Below are 6,952 nucleotides of genomic sequence, written 5' to 3' on the forward strand. Positions count from 1 at the left end.
CCGTTCCCTTCTGTTTCGGTCTCGGTCGCGGCTTTATACTTATAGTTGCCGGGAACGGGAAACGGTCGGTCTCGTTCGCGAACGGCACGTCGGCCGGTCTCGTTCCAGCCTCGGTCCCATTCCTGTCTGTACCGGTCTTGTTCCGCCGGACTCGTCCTTCTTCGCGTGGCCACTCGTCGCAGTTCCACTGCCGACTGCTCATAGTTCAGTATCGAGTTGTTCGTTTCCTTCGCTTCGCACGCCCATTCTAGATCTGTTTCTCTTGTGTTATAGTCAGCACGTACACAACTTTCCCACCAGAGCGCGTTCTGCTAAGCACAACAGCGTAGGCGCAGCGCTCGTCTGTCTCCGCACTATGAGATGGTGCTGCCTTAGAGACGGACCAAATTCTGCTTCCGCCAATCCGCGTATTAATATGTAACGCAGTCAATGAGATTGCTGCTAACGTTGAACCTTTTCTCCTCGTGGATCACACTCGCGCAGTGATACCTGAACGCGCGAGGTATTGTAACGAGTGTACAGACCTCCGATTAGTTAGTCTGCATTAGTCTGCATTTGTCTGTACCAGTCTATAGTCAAGTTTCAGTCTGCGCCTAATAAGATTACCTTATTCCTGTACATAGCCATGAAGATAAATGAATAGGCACTTTGTCAAGTACCAGAGATATGTGAGAATAAGATTAACGTACCAAGACCGAAGGAACTTCAGATGGTCAATTGTAAATAGCATCCAGAATCAAGTTAAGTACGGTTTATGATTGTTATTATTTTAATAAATGTGTGTGAAAATTAGCCAAGTTCTGTTTGAAGTTGGTCAACGTCAATCTGCTACTCTAAGGGTGCAAGTGGCATTTCTATCGTCTGACCTAACGGCAGAAGATAAACACGCCACGATAAGACCACGAGACATATTGCTGACACTCACCTACTTCGCTAGAGCAAGTCAAATAATCTGATGGTGTGTGTACCGAAGGTATTACCATACGCACACCACAGTTTCAAACCTTTTTTGAACTCTGAACTTCTAGTTCTTTTCGTATTCTATTTATCGTCCACGACCGGTAACTAAAATGTATTTTATAATTATGTAAACTATATAAAAATTACGTCGTGTGTAATACAAACATCTTTTCAGGTAACAAAACGGCGTATCAGCTTACTTCACTATTTCGATAAACAGGTGCAAAGGACGTCGGCACGGCACACACGAGTGGCCATTTTCCGTCTTTTTATGATACAAGGCAAAATAGCATGCTCACTGTTGCGGAAAGCAGACCGACTTAACAACCGAATGAAGCCCGCGCTTCGTAATCGAGTGAATGGTGTCACATTTTGTAAAAAGAATACGATAACTCCCACAATATTATTTCAGTGGCACAGGAAAAATCGGCCCCGAATACTAGACTGTTCATTGTCGCTTACCAATCTTCATCTATTGTTTCGAGGTTGTTTGCATTAGCTTATTTGTCATTTCTTCATTGCCTAATTATTACATGTTTATCTGTTCTGCTCGTAGCGGTCAACAAATCGTGCGTAATTGGCGATCAGTCCGTACTCGGGACCGGTTTCTTGTGCGGTATTTAACTGCGATCCGCCACAGCCGGCCGGGGTGGCCGAGTGGTTCTAGGCGCTACAGTCTGGAACTGCGGGACCGCTACGGTCGCAGGTTCGAATCCTCCCTCGGGCATGGATGTGTGTGATGTCCTTAGGTTAGTTAGGTTTAAGTAGTTCTAAGTTCTAGGGGACTGATGACCTCAGCAGTTAAGTCCCACAGTGCTCAGAGCCATTTGAACCTTTTTTTACAACAGGAAGCTACGAACTAGCCACAACAACAAGCTATGGCTCTAGTTAATTCCTAAATGAACAAATGAAACAAGAAAATTACAAGTGTGTGAGAATTCTGTTATGAATAAAAACTCAACTCTGTACTCCAGGGGAAGGGGGGGGGGGGGGGGCAAGTGCGTCCTCTTAGCGCCTTCCATCTTCAGTCACCTATGATACCAGTTCCCAAAAAAAGCGATCACCAGTGAACTAGTTCCCAAGGATGATCGACTTTGCCCATCTCTTACTCGTCGTCTCGAGTCTATTTTGCCTGCTCGGCAGGCTCAGTGCGTCGCCCGACCGATGGCCCCTCGTGGCAGCAGGTTTCTTCTGCGCATTCCTCTTCCCCACGTTATGGCGCGCAGAGCACGACAATCTGCTTCCGTTTTCAAAACAGCACACTACAATTTGTTGCGAGAGCTTATATCCTCGCTTCGCGGAGGATTACTTCGGTTTGATTTGCTACACAGCTTGGCCGCGGAAGCAGAAGACGGACTTAGATCCGTCGAAAACGTGGTCAAGGTTATTTCAAAACTACTATTTTTTGCAACTGGTTAGCTGCGCTCTATTCCTGCTGTCAAAGCATTTAGTTAGGTGTGTGATGCAACTGAGGCCATGTTAAGGACTTGCACTTTTATGAAGATGTTTTAGATTACAATCTTTGTTAGGCTTGTTCTTGTTTTGCACGCAATAGTGAGAGTTTTGCATATCATCATCAGCTTTCCGCTTTATTGGCAGGTTCTTAGTGTTCCCGTTTCCTTCAATCTGTTGCTTCAGTCTTAACGCTGCTGTATGTGCTTCCACCCATTATATCATCCAGGATCTGAAATCTCTTCCTCCTTCGCCTCCTCTTCCCTCCCATATAGCACACTAAAACTGTTTTTATATCCTACTCCTAATTTCTGTCTAGTCCAGTTTGTTTTCCTCCTTTTTATTACTTTCAGTAATAATCTTTGTTCTCCCACCCTTCCCACTACCTCTTCATATTTCACTCTATCTGACCAACTTGTTCTTTCCATCCTTCACCCTGTCCACGTTTCAGAATCCTTCAGCCTGGCTCCGTCTTTCTTCCCAGTGTCTACCTTTCGACAATGTGCAGCAGGATACTCCATACAAACCATGTTATTAGCCTTTCCCTCAAATCTCTGTCCACATTGCTGCAGAAAATTCTTCTTTTCTTACAAAATGCCACTTTCACCATTGCTAATCAAGTTTTAACTTCTGTACTGATCGTCCAGTCACTGTCTATCCTGGTTCCCAGTTATTTAATGCTCTGCACGTATTCTAATATTTTTCCATCCAGCATTCTGCAAGAACATTTATAAACAAATACATTTATTTATAGTGATTCTGATTACATATAAATCTAAATACACAATAAATATATCATTCTTCCTTATACTCTCAAAATATATACATACATACTATCTGACTCTTTACATTATTTAAGTAGATATTATTTGAATAAATAAACAGCAGTACTACATAATAGACTTATTGCCTAGAACTAGGGTCCTTCAATTGCTACTAGTATTTATGTTATTCAAATTGCACTAAAGCAACTCTTCATCTGAATGGTATGATTTCGTAACCCAGGTGTGTAATACCTGTTTAATTTTATCTAGAGGTATGGTTTTTACTGTTTGTGGTAAGTTATTGTATTAATTCAAGCTTAGATATTTGTGTCTCTTGTGTATGACAGCCTCTAGAGTATTACATATAGCTTACGATTGTTTCTTGTACTGTGTAAATGTACATTTGCTCTCAAGTTAAATTTATGTATCTTCTCTTCGCCATATATTAGGCAATTTATAAATATATGTTTGAAAGTACATACACACATGCACACACCCAAGTGTGCATATAACAGTGTGTTATTTCAGTTCTCTGCAATAAGAAACTTTCTACACATCTTCAACAAGGAAACCACTATGGTGGTTACAGTCTAATTGGAGTCTAAGATCATATATTGCATTCTTCTTTTAGATGACATAATCAAGTCCTCTCAAGCAGCGTATTATTGATATTAAAACATGTTCTTTTCCAATATAACCTAGGAGGGTTTTCATACCTCTTCATCTGATAGTCTATACATTCTTCCAGATGTAGTTGTGGGGTATAATTTACAAACTGTGAAGTCCTTTCGAAAAATCAATTTGTCTAGTCTTCTTGGGTATGAAAAAGAAGGAGCTGGCCCAGAAGAAAACATAAATGAAGAATTTACTTCTCCTTATTTTTCATTTCTTGATAGCACATAAGCCACCTACCATTTTTTTCATAAGTACAAGTACAATATCCTAAAATCCGTTCAAAAAGCAGCCCATCTGCATCTGGTCCCAACTGAATTTTATGAATATCAGAATTCTTAAAATGAGAAACTATTTTTGCTATAGCCTTGGCTTTGCTCAGAGGGCTAAATGCACAATATTTCTGAGTCCTATGGCTACTGTGGCTTCCTAAATCATTTTTGCCAACGATCTTTATTCTGCTGCATATTCATCATTTGCCACACAGAAGAAAAAGAGACTGATTATGTATTTCTTTTTAATTCACTCAAACAATTGGGAGAGCGTTAATATTCAGTTATTCACAGGATTATGTAAACTGCCTTTGGGTGCAAGCCTTTTCACTGCATCACAAACACCGTTATTGCCTTTCCATGTGAAGTAGAATAAAAATGCCATTGTGCATCAGTTCCCTCAAAATCTTCAAAATCATGACATGAGTTAGAAAAAGCTTGTTCGATTTCTTACATTGTGCTGATGAACCATCAGCATAGTAAAAAAAAATTTAAATACAAGTTTTTAAAATTGTTATATGGCATGCTTTACTACACTGTTAAAATGATAAACTTATGTGTACTTCATTAGCATATGATAATTTAATTTTACCTTAGCAAATGTGCAGTTGGAAGTAAAGTGAACAAAACGGATTGCAGCAAAATAAAATTTATTTCAAGATGTTCCATTTAGTATACCATTACAAAATTTGACCAAATAGTGCATGACAGACATAAATGTTTTCAGTATGAAAAAAGTTTCGATTTTGAAATCTTCAGAATTTAAAACAACTTTGATTTGGAAAAATGTAGCATTTTTATGAAAAATTTCAAGTACCACGTACATCTGGAGCTCATAAGAAAGTGAATGAAATGATAAAAATTTTTGTTTCGGTAAATCAAATAGTTTTCAAAATATGGCCATTTTAATGTTTCAAACACGGCAAAAATTGCACAATATTGGAAACTTTAAAAATTAATAATTCCAAAATTAAATGTTTAAAAAACCTTCCATTTTGGATTTTATCTTATGTTGCTAGGTAGAATACGATGTCAAAAAATTACTAAATTAGGAAAGTTTCAGTGTTCAAATTTATTTTTTATTGGTTGATTTCACACAGAATGACTCTACATTTAATTTTTTGAAATGATTTTTACAGGATTCTCGAGGACAAAGTCCTACAGCTGTCTCTGTTTTTTTCCAACATCTAAATATACAGTTGATCCTTATGTGTGGATCAAGTTGCCAGTAGATGACATTTTTACTGTAATTATGCAACAATCTGAATGTGGCATTAGGACGTTGGTATGGTAATTATACTGTACATGTGACGAAATGCATTTACCATAAGATAACACCGAGTTGGTAAACTATGTATTATTTGTGTTGTGTATTTTATTGGTTGTTAACAGTTTCTCACAAGTCTTTTTTTTCTTTTACTGACTCTAATGATGGCCACTGACTGAAACTTGTTACCGGTAAGATTATACAACATGCGTGTGATCTTGATAGTGCATTATAATAAAGGGAATTGTAGGAGAAGCACCAATTTGGAAATACAATAATAACTAGCACAAGCTTAAAGTATAAATTCTGACACACATTCACGACTCCAACTATGATGCAACTAGGTGCGCACCTGTTTGACAGAGTTAATTGGTAAAGTTAATACGGAAGACAGAGACAGAAACAAAATTATACCCGCAGTTAAGTGAAAAACTGAATTGTTAGTAACTTCTGAACTACGTTTCTGGCTTCACTTCGTGTCGTGGACTTACACTGTCAAGAAATGGGTGCAAAATCAGCCCTTAATGCTCTTCTTCAATCATCGCTTGACACTTCGTCGTTTGTGGAAATTTGCTACCGACGAGTGACAGGTTTTTGGATGAAATTATGTGGGCTCCAACTCTACATGAGTTAGATTTCCCACTTCGGGTCATTGCCATGATGGTTCCTACAAAAGACTCACAGTAAATTCTTTCTCGCATTGAACAGCAGATGCTTCGTTTACCTTGACCTCGTTGTACGGGGCTGATAAACTCTTACTTGCAGTTCTGGTCTCATATTACCCGTGTTTGAACTTTTTGGAAGACGTATGTCCAAATTTACGAAATTAAAAATTCTCGCCCCCGGGTGGGCTCGAACCACCAACCTTTCGGTTAACAGCCGAACGCGCTAGCCGATTGCGCCACGGAGGCTTGCGGCGGAAACAGTCGACAACTACGTGTGACATTTAGTGTACCTCGTGTTACCTTATAATCTGCAGTACGGGTTCAGGCGACCAAGACAACAGTACACATCGAGGTACTTCAGCCGAAAGCCAGTATATCGTTCACTCGTAACAGCAAACACGTTGGCTCGTCGATCGATATCACCCGAGTCTGGGAGAAGTAGGGGGAGGTGAAGGGAAAGTAGGGGCTGAGCCTACGTGTGACGTTATGCGAATTTGTAGCAGCGTTGCATTGAATGTTTTCTTATGGTGTGCGATAGCAATACTGTAGAAACTACCAGCATAGCAACCAGATATGTTTACGATTTCTAAAGTGCGGCGACAGTTAACAATGTCAGGCAGTAGCCGACGAGCCGCGCTAAAGAGACAGCATGGCAGGAGGGAAGTTGAGAATTCTGTTCAGTCCTACGAGAATTAGATTTTAGTTTTTACACTCTTTCACCAACGACTTCGATTCCTACAATAAAGCCGCGGCTGATTATTTCCCTATTTGTTAGGCTGTTATTGCTTCGTCTACGTTGAGCTCTATGTTCACGGCGCGATAAACTGTCCCCCATTCCATTTCTTCCCAGACTCTATCCATGCGTGAACGGAAGCAACATCGAGACCGAGTGCGGTATAA

General features: G+C 39.9%; 1 non-coding gene across 1 annotated transcript; it reads right to left on the reverse strand.

Annotated features, from left to right (window-relative positions):
- Positions 1–6,224: 6,224 nt before the first annotated feature.
- Positions 6,225–6,298, reverse strand: Trnan-guu (transfer RNA asparagine (anticodon GUU)). Its single transcript has one exon. It is a non-coding gene; the product is annotated as a tRNA-Asn (tRNA).
- Between the last annotated feature and the right edge of the window lie 654 nt (positions 6,299–6,952).

This window comes from Schistocerca gregaria, chromosome 5 (genome assembly GCF_023897955.1).
Source record: "Schistocerca gregaria isolate iqSchGreg1 chromosome 5, iqSchGreg1.2, whole genome shotgun sequence".
Taxonomy (NCBI): Eukaryota; Metazoa; Arthropoda; class Insecta; order Orthoptera; family Acrididae; genus Schistocerca; species Schistocerca gregaria.